At 44.6% G+C, this 18,217-nt stretch overlaps 1 protein-coding gene across 23 annotated transcripts in view; it reads right to left on the minus strand.

Moving 5' to 3' along the window:
- The window catches only part of LOC129859873 (poly(rC)-binding protein 3-like), a 28,529-nt gene extending 12,472 nt beyond the window's left edge, over positions 1 to 16,057 (minus strand). For 12 of the 23 annotated variants that reach the window (XM_055930092.1, XM_055930091.1, XM_055930086.1 and 9 more), the window contains exons 1-3: positions 15,752 to 16,055; positions 10,407 to 10,525; positions 9,016 to 9,138 (exon numbers count right to left, since the gene is read on the minus strand). The gene's annotated coding sequence lies outside the window, so the exon portion shown is untranslated. Of the gene's footprint in view, positions 1 to 9,015; positions 9,139 to 10,406; positions 10,526 to 15,489; positions 15,635 to 15,751 lie in introns of all 23 variants that reach the window. The other 11 variants (XM_055930090.1, XM_055930089.1, XM_055930081.1 and 8 more) reach the window with 4 other exon arrangements.
- Between the last annotated feature and the right edge of the window lie 2,160 nt (positions 16,058 to 18,217).

Consider the following 18,217-nt stretch of genomic DNA (forward strand, 5'->3'; position numbering starts at 1 on the left):
TTCCTTATTAGAGATTGGAGATTGTGTTGGAAAATGTGTTTTGTTTGAAAATCTCCACAAAGTCAGAGGCTGATTATATGAAACATCAACCCGAAGGCTCTTACAGCGCACGTGAGAAAAAGACAGATCTGGAGGAATGGGAAAATGGAGGACAGAACTTGCAGTATAATCTAGGCCAAAGCCCCGTCATCTGTTCCATTTTAATCCACCGAGCTAGAGATATGTCATTATGATTTTGATATAAACCCTCCATAAGCATACACTTGTAAGCCAAAGCAGTAGAGAGAGGGAGACCACTAAACTGAGACTGAGGGTGACTCAAGACGTTCACAAGCAGTGCACCCCACATTCATATACTCTGTATGTTTGCCTGCTCCGACTCAAATTGACCCTGATTCTACAAATGACATTTGAGCTCAATCATAGTGTAATTAATAGAACATGAGTTAACACACAAGCAAACTAGAAAAGGGAATACATATGTTACACATGGCACACAAATCGTAGCTGTATTCTCTTTGGTTGGCCACGTTTGCTGGCAAAGATAAGAGATGAGTGACGCAACATTGTAATCTGTTATGAGGAGCCAAGAGAAATGTCAGCCAGAGGATCCAGTCCATTCTACATTCTGAACGCACTAAACAGACTTTTCATTAGGAAAATAGCTGCAGGGAACTACTCACTAAAAGCAAGTCAGCACCCTCAAATAGCACCGATATGCCTCTTCAATCACCGTTGACCTCTCACCTCTAGCCTTTTAGACGGCCTATGTTGTGCCTTAAGGATGTCCTGTGTATCCTCAATACCATGAGGACGTCACAGAAGGAAACCCCATATGAAGAACTCCATCTACTTTCATGGCTCAGGCAGAACCGTCTCCTGCATGACTGAGCCTGTCACTAAAATCATCATTCTACTTCTAATAGATTGGAATGCTGGATTCAAAATGGCCTGCTGTCAGTAAGTAAGGGCCACAGTGGACAGCAGAGAAGTACATGTTGATATTAGATATTCAAGTTGAACTTGAGTTGCTGTTGGAAAATAAAATAACCAAAAATACTTGTTGTTGTACCAAAGTGGCCAGAGACAGAATTGCACCCACCCAAATTGTCAGATCTTCCTTTGAAAAAGAAACTCTTACATGGGGGACAATGAATATAGAATAGAATGTGTTGCAGATGCAGGACACTGAGATGTGAGTAGCAGCTCTGGTCTCATCTGAAGCTAACTAGGCTTTTGTTGCCGTGTGATTGGGGGGGGGGGGGGGGGGGGGGGGGGGGGAGGGGGCGTCCTCTCCTCTACCCGGCTGTGACAGTACACTCTAGAGCTGTCACTCTAGATCAGCCGCCCCCGCGCTGAGACCTCAGCCTACATCACAGTCAAAACGGGGGCGACCACTCACTCCCTCTCACTGAGTAGTGCCCTCACCAGGTCAGGCAACACTGGAGAGAAGAGAGGGATGGGGCATGGGTGGCCCAAAAAACACTTGTCACTGTTCCCTAATTAGAATCCAATCACAAAATGGTGTTGTAAAATGTGCCATTGCCTACGACGGGATAGAGAATGTAGAGCCCGTTTGCATTGTAGCATACCATGTTGTACTGTGGCTGTGGTGGTAAAAGAAGAGCGTGCGGTCGGCCATCTTAGATTTCCCACAAATGTACATGAGATCACAGCTTGTCACTAAGTCAAGGCTCCGCTGAATGAGCATGCATGGATTTACAGATCACAGTCATGTTAAATGGGTCGAGTGTAATATCTTTTTTTAAAATAATTTTGAAATTCCATAATATCATTTTTGATCGTAGTATTTTTACTTCCTTGATAGATTACAATGATATTTAGTTTTCTAAATTCCAATACAAATATTAATTTGATAATTTCAACAACACAAAATAGTGCCAGCCTTCGGTATTGTTATTTGAGACGTCGATTATGCAATATTTTAACAATGATGTGATCTTTTAAAACCTGTCTTAACCATTACGGAGGAAACGTACATTCCAACGATTTGGTGCTTCCTTAGTTCAATCCCACGGTTCACATGAATTAGTGATAATGCCAAATGACACGTTGACTGTTCCTACAGACCAAGAACACCATTAAGAGAGCTGATATGATAGTAAGGATGATTGGGATAATGGTTGTGAAGACTAGATACATCCATCTCATGGGCTATCAGGTTCTGTTACCATTCAGTGTGGACAAGGTCAGCGGAACCTATCGCAATAGAACGACGCCACTTCTGATCTGCAAAACATCACAATGTCATTAGAACCCACCTTAAAGGAACAATTAACCGATAATTCCATGAAACAATTAGCCCGAATGTATACGATCACAAGGGTGAGTCAATAGCAGGGAACATGGAGCACAAAGAGAGGGGTCCAACCAACCAACAAGCTAACCGGCGATTCTCAAGGGAATACAGAAATACTTTCACAGCACACACATGGGGTCGCAACAACCTTTGTATTTGCCTAATGAAGGACACACTAAGAGCAACGGCTAAAACAATGGAGTCAGATCGATGTCCACTGTATTACAAAACAAAGGGGCTTCAAATAACGATGGGATTGAGATAATAAACTGGCAACATGTCAACGGCTGCTGTTCCCGCGCCACTTAACGATAACTCTACAGACATTCATTCATTATTGAAGACATTTCCCAACTCAACATTGGCCAATATCTCCTGCTGCCAGTTTAAAGCCAGGAGACTACCCATGAAGCCTTTCTTACAAATGGTTCAACCACTAGCCTACTGTACGTACATATGATACGGTCAGTTGCACTATTTTACATTTCCACCAGATATATTTATAAAAATAAATACATATTTAAATAGTAGCATTATGACCACTGGACTCAGAGGCCTTCCTCAAACCTGATCTAGAAGCTGAAAAATAGGCATTACCTTCGTGCAGCGTAAAACAGATGGCGACCACTTTCGACGTTTCGCAAAAGATTAAAAAAAACACAGAATGAAAATAATTTTTTCCCTCTCCCCTTTGCTATGCCCAGTCTGGATCGGGATATCTGATTGGTTGGAAAGGCCAAATCACATGGGCGAGACAGAGAACCCGTGACCCCTCTCTAAATAAAATGACGAAATGAAACAGCCTTGCATCCTAGCCGAACAATTTGTGGCAGTGTGATACCCTGACTACACTGACGATGTTGTGGTCTACTGTAAATAGGCTGTATGATGAGGCTGGATGGGGTCACCATCCCCCCTCCCCGACCCCCAAACAGAAAACAAAGGGGGTGCCTAGTGAGGCACACTGGCATTGGGGCATGTCTACGGAGGCGGGGTGTCAAAGTCTGCATAGCCACCCCCAGGCACTCGCCTGTCCTGTAGGTCAATTGTTCCAACCCACCAACCCACCAACCCACCAACTCACCAACCCACCAACCCACCAACCCACCAACTCACCAACCCACCAACCCACCAACCCACCAACCTACCAACCCACCGCCTTCTTCTCTAGCTGATCACAAACACAACACCCAAAGTATTTTCAGATACAACAACCGCCAAGGAACACCAGCACAAACCCACAGACCCCCAACGTCTGTGACAAGGGACTACCAGGGTTAGTGGTTGGTTTGTGGGTTGGGGTGGTGGTCTGTGTGCCCTGGAGGATGAGGCTGGTAGAGGGATGGCGATGCAGAGGTCAAAGCCCAAACCCCACATCACATGTCTGTCGTAACATCCAGCAGCCCTCGAACCACCCTGGCTCCTCCCGGCTGGCTTTTAATCTGCGTGTGTGTGTGAGTGTGTGTGTGTTTGTGGAATTACAGGGAGCTTTAGAGGCATCTCATCCAGATGATTTAATCCAGCTAAAATCCAACCCTGTGTCAGATGAACAATTGTGCAGGGACCCCAGCAGCACAGACAGCATGTAGGGTTTAGGGGGTGGAGGGTTTGAGGGGGGGTGATGTGGGCGACGGGGGTACAGGCATTGGATTAGGGACAACACAAACAATGAGGAGCGTGTCCCACCTAAATTTAAATTGTTCAGAGGGAAGCAAGAAGCATATCTCGGTTTAAATATGTCCTCTTAAACACTCAACATCTATCTATCTATCTATCCCCCCAAAAACACAGAATGATCCCCACAGCCGCCCTACCGCCCCGCCTGTCGATTGGCCCATGGGAGAATACCACAAATAGAGCATTAAATTTGCTCCACATTGAATCACAAGAGGCTGAGAGAGGCACAGTGTCACAGAGAATCTGCTTTATATTCAAATAACACTGTTGGCTCTCCTTCAAAACCAAGAGTACATGGTGGCAGCCCCACAGACACAGACTTGAACTTTACCGTTTTTCCTCAAGTTATTACCATGTAAGGCCTTGTCCCCATAGTTTTAGACAGCGTCCTCTCCTTGTCTCCTTCCCTTAGGGCCCTCTGATCTGAAAGGACTTGATAGGTGAAAGTGATATTGTGGAACTGGGAAACCTGTCCCAGTCGTTGCACCTATCAGTGCTCATGAAGGAAAGGAAATAAGGAAAGAAATACATTTGAGAGTATTGGGACGTGGCCAATGTATTCCTCCATATCCCAAGGCAGTCACAGTGACATGTTTTGCAATAAACATATACAAACCCCTATAGCAACCACACATACTAATTATGCACTTGAGATGGCAAGGATATTTACATCTCAAGTCCATGCAAAAGGTCCAGAGCGAGTCTTATAGAAGGCCTCTTTACCTAGTAGTATTCATATGGTCAGGCAGTATACAGTATCTTACCAGTTCAGATGAAGGGAAAGTTCCAGAGGAGGAGATGGAGGTTCAGTTTGGGACCAGACAAACATGGAGGACAACGGACACTCTGAGGTATGGGCTGGCTGGCCTGCTTCTATATGTAAACTTGCCCTCATAGCCTCCAGCAAGGTGACCAGCCCAGCCCAACCCAGACTGGCCCTCGGTGGGAGAAGCACCCTCCCCAAAGCCACCCCAGTCCCCTGTCAGGAACAGGCAGGCCTGATGAAGGCAGAAGGGCGTGAAGGAGAGAGGGAGCGAGGGAGAGAGGGATCAGGGGGAACAGTTGATCCCGCCAGTGATTGTTGACGTGGTGACTGAAGGAGGCGGGGCTGACCAAATAATGAGTGTTGTGTGAGTGTGTCTATGTCTATGTGTGTGTGTGTGTGTGTGTGTGGGGGGGGGGACTTTTTGGGGAGGTGATTATCTAAGCACTTCCCCTGACCCAATGAACATTTTATATCAATACTCAATACTTTTTATGCAACCAACTGACGTATCCTGGGCTGCAGGATCATTAAAAACGTCATTATTGATTGCGGAGAAGCCACAAGCCACATGCCCCTGGTCCCATGCATTGTCTACAGTACCTAACAAACAGACACTGAATAAGATTTGTTTTACAACACACTTTACAGCCAGACAGAATGGTGCTTTTAACAAGGGCTCAGTTTTTCTAAAGTTATCTATCTGGATTTCGCCTATTGGATAGGATTAAATGCATAGAAATAGAATGAATAGGACGGACATATCATTGACTTGAATGGGGACTCCCTCTCTATTCATTCTATTTCTAGGCATTTTATATTTCTGCGCATCGCTTTAGAAAAACTGGGCCCTGATGTCCCGTTTTGATCCTAGAATAGAGTCGTGTAATCTTTGTCCGTCTTTTCATCCCAATGATCAGCATTATACGCTTGTGGGGATAAGAGTGCACGGCACTTCTTTCTGTCTCAGTCAAAACAACACACCTCCTCTTCCAGGCAGCTTCCTCTCCCCTCCCCTTCTAAAAGCCCCCTTCCCCTCTGTGCCCCCACAGCCCCATAATCCACAACAACAATCCCAGCCCCTAATGGAAAATATGGCCTGACCCTTTCCACTGATGTGGTCAATGCAGCCAGTAATGGGTCCACATTGCCTTGCAGCTAAAACCAATAATGAATGGGGTGAATGTCTGAAATGGAACTTTAACCGTGTTGGTCTGTCTCTTTTGTCACATCCCGGTATGCGGTCTTCCTTTAGTAATGCCAGTGTCCGTATATACAGAGGAAGAGTCCTTTCAACTTCTAATCAAACGCAACATTCACTGACGCTCTTCACCTCCTCAATAGATTGGTGTTTTTGCGACATCATTTCTCAACGCGCGATTTGTAGATTTGTCAGTGTTCTATAAGTCATTATAAACAGGGTGGTTCGAGCCTTGAATGCTGATTGGCTGACAGCCATGGTATATCAGACAGTATACCACTGGTATGATAAAACATTTCTTTTTAATGCTCTAATTACGTTGGTAACCAGTTTATAACAGCAATAAAGCACCTCAGGGGTTTGTGGTAAATTGCCAATATACCACGACTAAGGGCTGTACGCAGGCACTCCGCACTGCGGTGTGCATAAGACCAGCCCTTAGCCGTGATATATTGGCTATATACCACACACCCCTTGGGCGTTATTGCTTAAATAACATATCCTATACAGTACAAGTTACACTAATCCAATCAAATGACCACATTGATGGAAAATCCATCCATGGTTAGGATTAGTGATGATATCAGACATGGGGGTTATACGGTTTAGTGCTATGTGATGACATAAGACATGTAGGTCAGGACAGAGACTATAACCAGCCAAAGTACTGCACCACCATGGATACAGGACAGAGATTATAACCAGCCAGAGTACTGCATCACCATGGATACAAGACAGAGATTATAACCAGCCAGAGTACTGCATCACCATGGATACAGGACAGAGATTATAACCAGCCAGAGTACAGCACCACCATGGATACAGGACAGGGATTATAACCAGCCAGAGTACTGCACCACCATGGATACAGGACAGAGATTATAACCAGCCAGAGTACTGCATCACCATGGATACAGGACAGAGATTATAACCAGCCAGAGTACTGCATCACCATGGATACAGGACAGAGATTATAACCAGCCAGAGTACTGCACCACCATGGATACAGGACAGGGATTATAACCAGTCAGAGTACAGCACCACCATGGATACAGGACAGGGATTATAACCAGCCAGAGTACTGCACCACCATGGATACAGGACAGAGATTATAACTAGCCAAAGTACTGCACCACCATGGATACAGGACAGGAATTATAACCAGCCAGAGTACTGCGCCACCATGGATACAGGACAGAGATTATAACCAGCCAGAGTACTGCAGCACCATGGATACAGGACAGGGATTATAACCGGCCAGAGTACTGCACCACCATGGATACAGGACAGGGATTACAACCAGCCAGAGTACTGCACCACCATGGATACAGGACAGAGATTATAACCAGCCAGAGTACTGCACCACCATGGATACAGGACAGAGATTATAACCAGCCAGAGTACTGCATCACCTTGGATACAGGACAGAGATTATAACCAGCCAGAGTACTGCAGCACCATGGATACAGGACAGGGATTATAACCGGCCAGAGTACTGCACCACCATGGATACAGGACAGAGATTATAACTAGCCAAAGTACTGCACCACCATGGATACAGGACAGAGATTATAACCAGCCAGAGTACTGCAGCACCATGGATACAGGACAGGGATTATAACCGGCCAGAGTACTGCACCACCATGGATACAGGACAGGGATTATAACCAGCCAGTGTACTGCACCACCATGGATACAGGACAGGGATTATAACCAGCCAGAGTACTGCACCACCATGGATACAGGACAGGGATTATAACCAGCCAGAGTACTGCAGCACCATGGATACAGGACAGGGATTATAACCAGCCAGAGTACTGCAGGGTGCAGCTAGTGGAAGCACTAGTGGAAGTCTGCAATATCTGTCTCTTCCATTAAGGATCTGCACAGGGCACGAAGAGAGAGGGGACTTCGTCTCCCTTTGTGTTTAGATGGATAAAGCTACATTTACCATGCTCTAGGGTCTCTCTCTCTGTGTTCTACTCTCTCCTTTCCCTCCTCTCTCTCTTTTTTCTCCTCCCTCTCTCTCTTTGACTGTCTTCTCGTAGGGTATCTGAAGCATACATCACTTGTTTTGAGATGATTACTGACTGTGTACATTTTGCTAGTAGTTGCGAGAGAGATGTGTGTGTATGTGTGCCTGTTTATACCTGCGCTGTTGGTGCAGGGGGCAATAGAAACAATTTGTCTAATACTTCCGATACATTAGTGTGATATAAATTGAACTTGACCACGCCAGTTGAACTGGCACCCAGAGCAACTCACCCACATGTACAGAGGGAGGTGACATGTTCTCACCCGTAGGTCGCCAGCTTTTTTAATCTCATAGCTTGGTTACAGGGACGACTATACAAACACTGTAGAATACATCACAAAAGTGCCCAAGTAAGAGGCTTCTAATCATACTGTATGTATCACCATTCACCACCCACTTGTGTCGCACAGTGAGCACTTAAAGCTTGGAGACTGGGACACACAAATGCCTGCACTTCCACACTCCTGCACTGACTGGCTGTAAGCTAAAGCTGCCCCAGTTGCGGTGACAAAGGACACAAGTTACCCTGGGTGTCAGAGAGAGAGTGGCCTTAGCCCCGTGTGTGTGTGTGTGTGTGTGTGTGTGTGTGTGTGTGTGTGTGTGTGTGTGTGTGTGTGTGTGTGTGTGTGTGTGTGTGTGTGTGTGTGTGTGTGTGTGTGTGTGTGTGTGTGTGTGTGTGTGTGTGTGTGTGTGTGTGTGTGTGTTGACAGTGGCACAACAAGCAGACGGAGGCGAGAGGCAAAGAAAGTCACCAGACCCTCAGAGATGGCCCTTTGCAACCCTGGCACTACACATTAAACTCTGCAGCAGCTTGGGTGTAGGCCGTGGGTGTAGGCTGCAGAGGACTGCACTGGACGTCTTTAGTTAAGCATAGACTTAATGTGTTTTTAATAGAAAAAAACTAAAGAGGCGAAGGGTAGGGCTGGGCAGGGGAGGGAGGGCAGGGGAGGAAGGGCAGGGCAGGGCAGGGGAGGGAGCGCAGGGGAGGGAGGGCAGGGGAGGGATAGGGAGGGACTTACCACAGACAAGCTGGACCACTGGGATCAGGACATGGGCAGTGGTTGTGTTTGGAGGAGGGGGAGCTAGGTGTCTGACAAACTGGTTCAGATCATCAGCTCCAGCAGGACCAGCATCAACCCATTCTAGAGAGAGGAGGAAAACATAAGAACCCTTAAGAATACATTTCAAACTGTTACCACTTTTTTTTTTAAATTCCAGATATATTTGAATATACATGACTGAAACACAGTACTGTAAAATAGAGCATACTGTGAAATAAATCATTTCAGCCCACATGTAAAAATGCTTCAGTTTACTAGAGAGTACTACAGTACTTACTATATAATTTTGTAGTAAACTGTAGTATACTGTAGAATACTATACTACACACTGAAGTATGCCTCGATCATGTGTAGTATTACTATATCATGTTGTAGTACATCGTAGAATATTATAGTAAATACTACAGTATACTATAGTCAGCAAAATCACTACAGTAAATACTACAGTAATTCATTTGCATACAGTATAACCTGCCCATTCCCCTCCCCCATATCTCAATTTGTGCCAACCATAAGTAAGAAACCTACATGCCAAGAATATACCATTTATAGTGTTTCTTACAGGTTATAGACAAGAGCAGAAGCGATTAACTATCCGTTCAGAACCACGCCTACCTACCTACAGGTTATGGAACATCTAATCTTTTAGTATTTCTCCAGTAGGTGAAATCCTCCACTTCTAAGTCAAAGATAATACAACTGGGGCCCGAAATCGGCTCTGGCATTTCTAACATATTGGCCCATATTTTACCTTGAGGCCCCCATGAAGGCCTATTCTTTTTTCTTGAGGCCCCACAACGGCCCATTTTATTCCTTGAGGCCCCCTATATTATTCAGAAAAAGATAATTTTGCACAACAAACCCAAGTTAGACAGGCCCAATGGGCTAAAACTGGACCAGCCCATCTGGCATTTGCCCGAAATGCCAGATGGTCAGTCCGCCCCTGGCTAAAAGGCAGAACAAATACCATATGTGGACCTACACCATTAGTGTATGCTTAAATGGCTTTCATCATTAGTAAACTCAACAAAAACTCAAATTAGTAGCATTCTCTTCTGCTGCAGCTGAAAACAGCAGCCTCCTTATATTGTGTGAAAAGGTGTATGCGTGTATTTGTGTCTGGTGTGTGTGTGTGTGTGTGTGTGTGTGTGTGTGTGTGTGTGTGTGTGTGTGTGTGTGTGTGTGTGTGTGTGTGTGTGTGTGTGTGTGTGTGTGTGTGTGTGTGTGCGTGCGCGTGTGCGTGTGCGTGTGTGTGTGTGTGTGTGCGTGTGCGTGCGCGTGCGTGTGTGTGTGTGTGTGTGTTGATTATCAGCCTAATGGGTAATGTCAGAAGATCATGCTGTTCTTACCAAAGAGGGGTCCAGGAAATCTCCTTGCTGTTCTCCTCCATGTCATGGGACCCTGTCGTATCCCACATTCCAGAATACCATGGAAGATTCCACGTCTCCACTTCTGATCCACCCGGAGACTAGAGAAAGAGTAAAACATTTGCAGGCAGGGGTGAAATGTGAGTTTTGATTGAACATTGACTATCCCAATCAACCGCTTTTCCATGATTATTTCTGATTACCCCTATTGGACCCCCTGTTGCCGCTGAAACGCTTTAGATAGAATTGACCATAATATAGATGATGACGTTGTCTCTAGATCTTGATTAGATAGTCGGCTAGACAGTGGGAGGCCAGCGGATGTCGTCAACATCAATGGCACATAACGCAATGGTAACCTGCCACTCTGAGGGTGGTGTAGGACAAGTCGTGTGTGTTCAATGTGCTTGGACTGCCAAAGGAAAGTAGTCATTTTACCGCTGTGGCTGCTGTTTCAACAGGATAACAGTGCCCTCTGTGGGTCGCTGTGTTCAAATACAACTCACTGTTGGACTGAGGGCAGAAATGCTCCGAATGCAATTTGCTATTACATCAGAGCGCTTCTTAGCAAAGACTACCACGATGAATCAGACTGTTTCATATTTTATGACTTCTAAAAGGAAATCCTGTGCTGTCTTCTGCCCATTCCCACTTTCACCACCTTAAAGGGGCAATCTGCAGTTGCTACATACAGTTGAAGTCAGAAGTTTACATAAACTTAGGTTGGAGTCATTAAAACTTGTTTTTCAACCACTTCACCAACGTTTTTGTTAACGAACTATAGTTTTGGCAAGTCTGTTAGGACATCTACTTTGTGCATGACACAAGTCATTTTCCCAATAACTATTTCCAGACAGATTATTTCACTTATAATTCGATTATTTCACTTATAATTCACTGTATCACAAATCCAGTGGGTCAGAAGTTTACATACACTAAATTGACTCTGCCTTTAAACAGCTTGGAAAAGTCCAGAAAATTATGTCATGGCATTAGAAGCTTCTGATAGGCTAATGGACATAAATAATTTGAGTCAATTGGAGGTGTACCTGTGGATGTATTTCAAGGCCTACCTTCAAACTCAGTGCCTCTTTGCTTGACATCATGGGAAAATCAAAAGAAATCAGCAAAGAAAAATTATTGTAGACCTCCACAAGTCTGGTTCATCCTTGGGAGCAATTTCCAAACGACTGAAGGTACCACGTTCATCTGTACACACAATAGTACACAAGTATAAACACCATGGGACCACGCAGCCATCATACCGCTCAGGAAGGAGACGCATTCTGTCTCCTAGAGATGAATGTACTTTGGTGCGAAAAGTGAAAATCAATCCCAGAACAACAGCAAAGGACCTTGTGAAGATGCTGGAGGAAACAGGTACAAAAGTATCTATATCTACAGTAAAACGAGTCCTAAATCGACATAACCTGAAAGGCCGCTCAGCAAGGAGGAAGCCACTGCTCCAAAACCGCCATAAAAAAGACAGACTAAGGTTTGCAACTGCACATGGAGACAAAGATTGTACTTTTTGGAGAAATTTCCTCTGGTCTGATGAAACAAAAATAGAACTGTTTGGTCATAATGACCATCGTTATGCTTGGAGGAAAAGGGGGAGGCTTGCAAGCCGAAGAACACCATCCCAACCATGAAGCACGGGGGTGGCAGCATGTTGTAGGGGTGCTTTGCAGCAGGAGGGACTGGTGCACTTCACAAAATAGATGCCATCATGAGGAAAGAAAATGATGTGGATATATTGAAGCAACATCTCAAGATATCAAAAAAAACAGTGCATAACCTCAAAACATGCTTACAACTATCATTTTGAAATCTTGGTTGGTCGATCCTTGCATCCATATCTCTGTCTATGAATTTGAAAGTGGTAACATTTCTCCAGGCACATCCCTCAGCCTTTTACCAAACAGAAGTGGGGAAAACGCTTGATTATATCAACTGTGGATTGCCCCTTTAAAGTAATCATCTACCTCTTTATTTCATCCCTCCATTTTCTCCCTCTTTCAACCTCTTGCTGAGAGAAATATCACTGCTCTCTAATTGTACGTTGCTTTGACATCAACACCGTAAAGGCCACTAGTAAGAGTATATTAGTGATGGTAATAACCATGTTGGTTTAAGTACTGAAATGATGGCCGTTAGTGTGTGTAACTTTACCCTGTTAACCACACAGTCATAAGGGCTGCAGTATAACATGACCCTGTTAAACCTCCAGAGCTTTCTGACAACAACAGTCACAAGGGCTGCGGTATCAACCAAAATGCAATGCTTTGAAATGAGACTGACTTCCATAAGACTGAATAGTGTGTATAACATGATTTCCATGTCAGTCTGAGGCGAATGTCCTGTTCCAGTCTACTCAGCTAATTCTATAATAGAGTCAGAAATACAACAGCTCAAAGAGAGTGATGAGATGTCTGCCTTCGTCTCTGATCCTATTCTACATCTATATGTGTGTATAGTTCATATGTACTGTAGCTAACCTGGAAGTGCAGATGGTTTGCACAAGGTTGTTTCAACAACAACTTTGCCATGTGCGTGTCAACCGAGACGGCCAGACAATCCATTCTCTCCAGAAATGCTTGTGTACCAAACAGGGACAGACAATGCTTGCATAGACACATGACAAAACAGCATCACGGATTAGATGAAGACAAATGATATTTTACACATCCTCGTCCCCTGAGTATTCTGTGCTTCGTACTCATCTTTACCCCCTCCTTCCCAAGAAGATCAGGAAGAGATCAGGAAGAGTGGCTCGGCTTACTGTAAGAAGCTGCAGTGACAATCCTCAGTTGCTCTTTCAACTCCATGTGCTGCACCTGCAGACGCTTAAGAGGAAATGTGTCTAAAGGAAACAGTGAGCTCACAGTGAGCCGTCTATAATCCTCCCGTCAACATCATAAAACTGACTAATGGTTGTCAAACCAGGTTATGGAGGGAAGGAGTGAGAGAGAGAGAGAGAGAGAGAGAGAGAGAGAGAGAGAGAGAGAGAGAGAGAGAGAGAGAGAGAGAGAGAGAGAGAGAGAGAGAGAGAGAGAGAGAGAAAGAAAGAAAGAAAGAAAGAAAGAAAGAAAGAAAGAAAGAAAGAAAGAAAGAAAGAAAGAAAGAAAGAAAGAAAGAGAAATACAAACAGAGAGAGAGAGAGAGAGGGAGATTGTTTTTCTCTAAGACAAAAATATCTATATTTCCCAGGCCATAACTCTCCTCTGTGTGGCCAGTGAACAGAGAGAGGACTCAGGTTTCTCTCTCAGGCCTGAGTATCACTTACACTACATCCTGTTATGAGTTATGGTGCAAAGGGGTGCAGGACGACTTAGAATAGAATACAGCCTAATGAGCCTATTGAACACAGAGGTGTGGTAATGAGAAGCTACTGTATCATCCCTAATGTCCATCAATAGGTAAGTAAAGTCCTTCCTTCCTTATTGTTGACAGGACAATACACATTTATCAACCTGCCATCCTACTGTACACAAGAAGGTGCTAGCACGCACACACACAAACAGTTACACGTCAAATCTGTCAAAATGTCCTCCAAATTCCATACGGCTGCGTTTTCTGTTCCATTTGGGGCCCTGAGTTCTATAAGCCATCATCATCAGTTTTCCTCCTTACACCTGATAAAAACAGCTCATGTCAGCTCCTTGTTGTAGAGCCATATGGGAGTAAATGGAACTGCCAAAACCCTGAGGCATGTACACAGCAGGTATGTTTCAGAGCTACAGTACTATGGATGCATAGAGCAGATACTGAACATAGATTACAACATGATGCGGCTCCACTGCAAACACGTGCACACTTCAGAGAGTTATTATGACAATTGAACTATTCTTATGATTTCAATAAATGTCACATTATTGAGCTGCATTTCCCACACTCGTTAGAAAACATGAATCCATCCTATTGAGAGGTTGACAATGGAACAATAAGACACAGTATTGCCTGAATGGCAGGTTCTGGATCTTTAATGTCTTTTGAACTCTGCAGCAGAGTGTCCTACTGTTCAGACAGAGGGTTACTGAGAAGTCAAGAATACAACGTCAATAACACTGTGGCGAACCGTTTCGTCTCTCGACTTTTCAAGCCATAGAGACCGCATTCTGTTGTTCTTACTCCAAACAGCAGTCGTTGGATTGTTAACAAAGACGTGTGAAGTTTGTAAGAAAAAAAAAGTTAACATTTATTTTGACTCTGTTTGTTTCTAGTACAAATAGCTATGCATCTTATAGAACAAGACGCCATGAGAACATTTGTATGATCCCCACCAGTTGATATATGTTTGAAATTGGTCGAGATGACCCCAACAAACCGGTATCACATGCAGGTCACAGTAGTTACAATGTGCCAGTTCTAACTGGCTAGTAAAAGCACAGTCGTATGTATACAGAACAATATTTCTTTGAGGGACTACATCAACACACTCAGCCCTCCCTCCAAACTAGATTCAAAACAGGAAGTCCAACCAGACAGCCAGCAGAGCACATCCTGTCCATCCTCAGTACCAGTCAGCATGCCTTCCCTCTAAACCCTGTTTACAGTTGCGAATGCAGTGAGGCCATGGCTTTGATTCAATTTAGCAGGTAATTACACTATCTGGTAAGGCAATTATCCTGTGTGCAACATAATTCCATTTGCTAGCTAATGGTGCTCCCACAACCTCCACAGTACAGGAGACAATGCATTTCTAAGAGGGGAAATTGGGATACGGTTTTGTACCTACTGTTGGAGCATCTGTGGGCTAATTAGGTCAAAGCCTATGACAACAACAGCTTTAAAGAACAACAAAATACGAGTCAGCCTGGTACAAACAACCACCACTGCACCCCAAGCATAAATTTACTTTTTATTTTACATTTTCAAATGAGGTGACATTGCCATGACCAGAGAGCAGGATACCGATGTTTTAAAGACCTCAAAGAGGAGAGAGATAAGGGAGCTCTTTTAGACTGAGCTAAGTCTGGATAGATGAAATCCATATGGCCTTGCTGGCTGATTTTAATCCCCTGCTTCTTTCTCTCCCTCCCTGCGTCCCTCTGAGCAGACTCACCAGAGCCATGGTCTGCATGGAGGAAGAAGGGCCAGGCAAGCAGGCGTCTTTCAACAGCAGCCAAGGAGGAAAATGGAAGAGAGCTTCCCAGGATCACTGGCTGTATGCAATGCCAACTGTCTTGAATATCTCTGACCTGACAGCACTTGATTAGAAAACAGCAATATGGTGTAAACTTATCCAGGGTTGTAATTCATCATACGTCGGAAATTAGAGGAAGCTAGATAAAGTCCCTTTCTGAATAGGAAAGAGTGGTGCTTACCTTGACCCGGGAGAGGGAGGGATGGAGAGACGAGGAGAGTCAAAGGGATGGAGAGTAGAGGGTCCAGGCAGGGAAGGGGTCTGGGTAGGTCCCAATGGGGTAGTCCAAGAGAGGGAACTAGGGAGGAGTAGAGAGGAGAGGAAGGACAAGGAACAGGGAGACAGGGAGGGGAAACGTAAACGCTACTCTCTCCCTTTCTCTCTCTCACACACACACCCAAACACACACTCACACAGCCTACAGACAGGAACTAACACAAGCAGTTACTCCCAGGATGGGAGAGAGAGTGTCTTACCCATCCACAGACACTCAAACACAGAGAGCAAGAGTAAGACCTGGCCCACTCTCTCCTACTGGCCCAATGAGAGGCAGCTGTAAAACTGCACGACCAATGAGAGACATTGAAGGCAGGGCCAATAAGTGCAATGACTCATCCAGCCAATCAGAGAAATTGCCTTTGGACACTTAGAACCTCCCTCTCTCTTAATGACAGATTTAGGAAGGTGCACTTAGCCTGTGTGAGGGATTTAAGACCTGGACCTGGGACACATTAGAGTGATTAGATTCTGATGCACCTAGACCAGTGTGATAACACAGTAGGCAGCATGCTCCCCTACAACACTAGCTGAGATCCAGTCAGGTGCTGTATTGCATGCTACAGTCATTCTCATGTACGGCTACCCTCTTAAAGGAGGTTACGCATGACATGTTGCATTATTTCTGGAAACAGAACACACACAGTCGTGCACACACAGACACACACACAGGAATGCATGCATACACACGTACAGAGTTGATTGTTAAAGAGGGAGGAGAGGTGAAACCTCTGATTCAGCAGTATTTCAGCCCTCTAATAAAACACCGCTGACAGGCTGTGCTGTAGAGGATGTACCTCCTCTATACTGGACAGGAGATGCTATAAAAGATTCATAGAAAATGGGTGGGGGAAAATGGGCACAGAGGGGAAGTATAGGCAGGGTTTACCAGCTGCCATGAAATGAGTGTGAGTCGCTGTGAATAATATACAGGATATTGCCACAGTCAAACCAATGTAACAGGATAATATTGTGGATATTATGTCCTAAGACTTATTTCCATATCTGTCTGATTCCTTATAACCACTGATCTGAAAGAGATGGATAGTTCCTAGTTGAAAGCACAGAATACATTCATGGGTGAAAGTGATACAGCAGAATGGCCGCCACCGTATGCATGTATGCTTGCATGCTATCCTTTCACATTAGGATCTGGTTCTTAAAGGAGGTGACACAGAAGGAAGTGTTTCGTCTGGGAAACAGCACTAGGCGCAGACAGGTCCTGGTTAGAAAAGGAAAGGTTGGATGGATCCGGAATTTGCAGTGAGGCCTTCCTCACAGCTATGGCTGTGATGTCCATGAAATCAAGGCACACTGTTGGACTGCCCTAGGATAACTGCATGACAACCAAATCCCCAGATATGTGTTTATTGGATTCTGTTGAGGGCACAGAAGATATCTCATGACTGGCTAAATCACATAACATTTAAAGTGCTGTGACAATGGACTGATTCTCTCCATGTAGCCTGAGACAGTTTTTAACTTAAAACCAACCACATGATAATCAAATTGGTCATGCCATACTTGGAGAACTATTTATACTTGTAGTAAATACGTTATAAATACCCTACCAAATCCCATAAAAGAACCCAGTTTGAAAAATAAGTATGCAAATGCACAATAGGTTTTTGTGGCATGCGCACTGGAGAGTGTCAGTCGCCACTCCATTGCTATGCCCTCATTTATAGCACCAAAGGTCAAACTCCGATTGCAAATGCTTGCTGAAGTTTGTTTATGATGTTGCAGGCGTTTTCAAGCACATTCATACTGCTAGATGTATTCCAAATTTGTATATAAAAGCTCACACGTGACGCCAAAAGAAAGTTTACAAACATTCTCATACGTTTTCTCCTCATACTATAACAACGTTAATTTATCCAGTTACATTGTAACGCCGACATGTAGCCTCTCCAAAGATTTAATTTGGACGCTCACACTGAGGGGATTCGATTATCTAGCCCGGGTTACCCCAATGAGAGGAGTTTGTATCGGGTGAAGGTGCGGCCTGACGGGCGTGAGTCGGTTCTAAACAAAAGTGAAGTAATTAAGCACGTGGAGTGATAAATCGGATTAGTGACGAGTCGGATTCTGTGCAAAAGTGATTGCGATAAAAACGCTTTATCTGCCTTCCCAATGAAAACTAGTTTGAACATTCAAACACTTATTTTTATGGAAAAGAGATGTTGTATGTTTCGGGACGATTGGCCGAGGGGGGCAGATTGCTGTTTGATTTGAGAGGGCGCTCCTCCCTCCCTGCTTTCCCCCGATGACATGGTGCGCCATTGCTCGGTTCAACCCGGGCCAGGAAAATAGAGCTCCCTCGTTTCACAGCACGCGACGGCCACGTACAATGATTATCCATGGGGCAATG

This window comes from Salvelinus fontinalis, chromosome 7, assembly GCF_029448725.1.
Source record: "Salvelinus fontinalis isolate EN_2023a chromosome 7, ASM2944872v1, whole genome shotgun sequence".
Lineage (NCBI taxonomy): Eukaryota > Metazoa > Chordata > Actinopteri > Salmoniformes > Salmonidae > Salvelinus > Salvelinus fontinalis.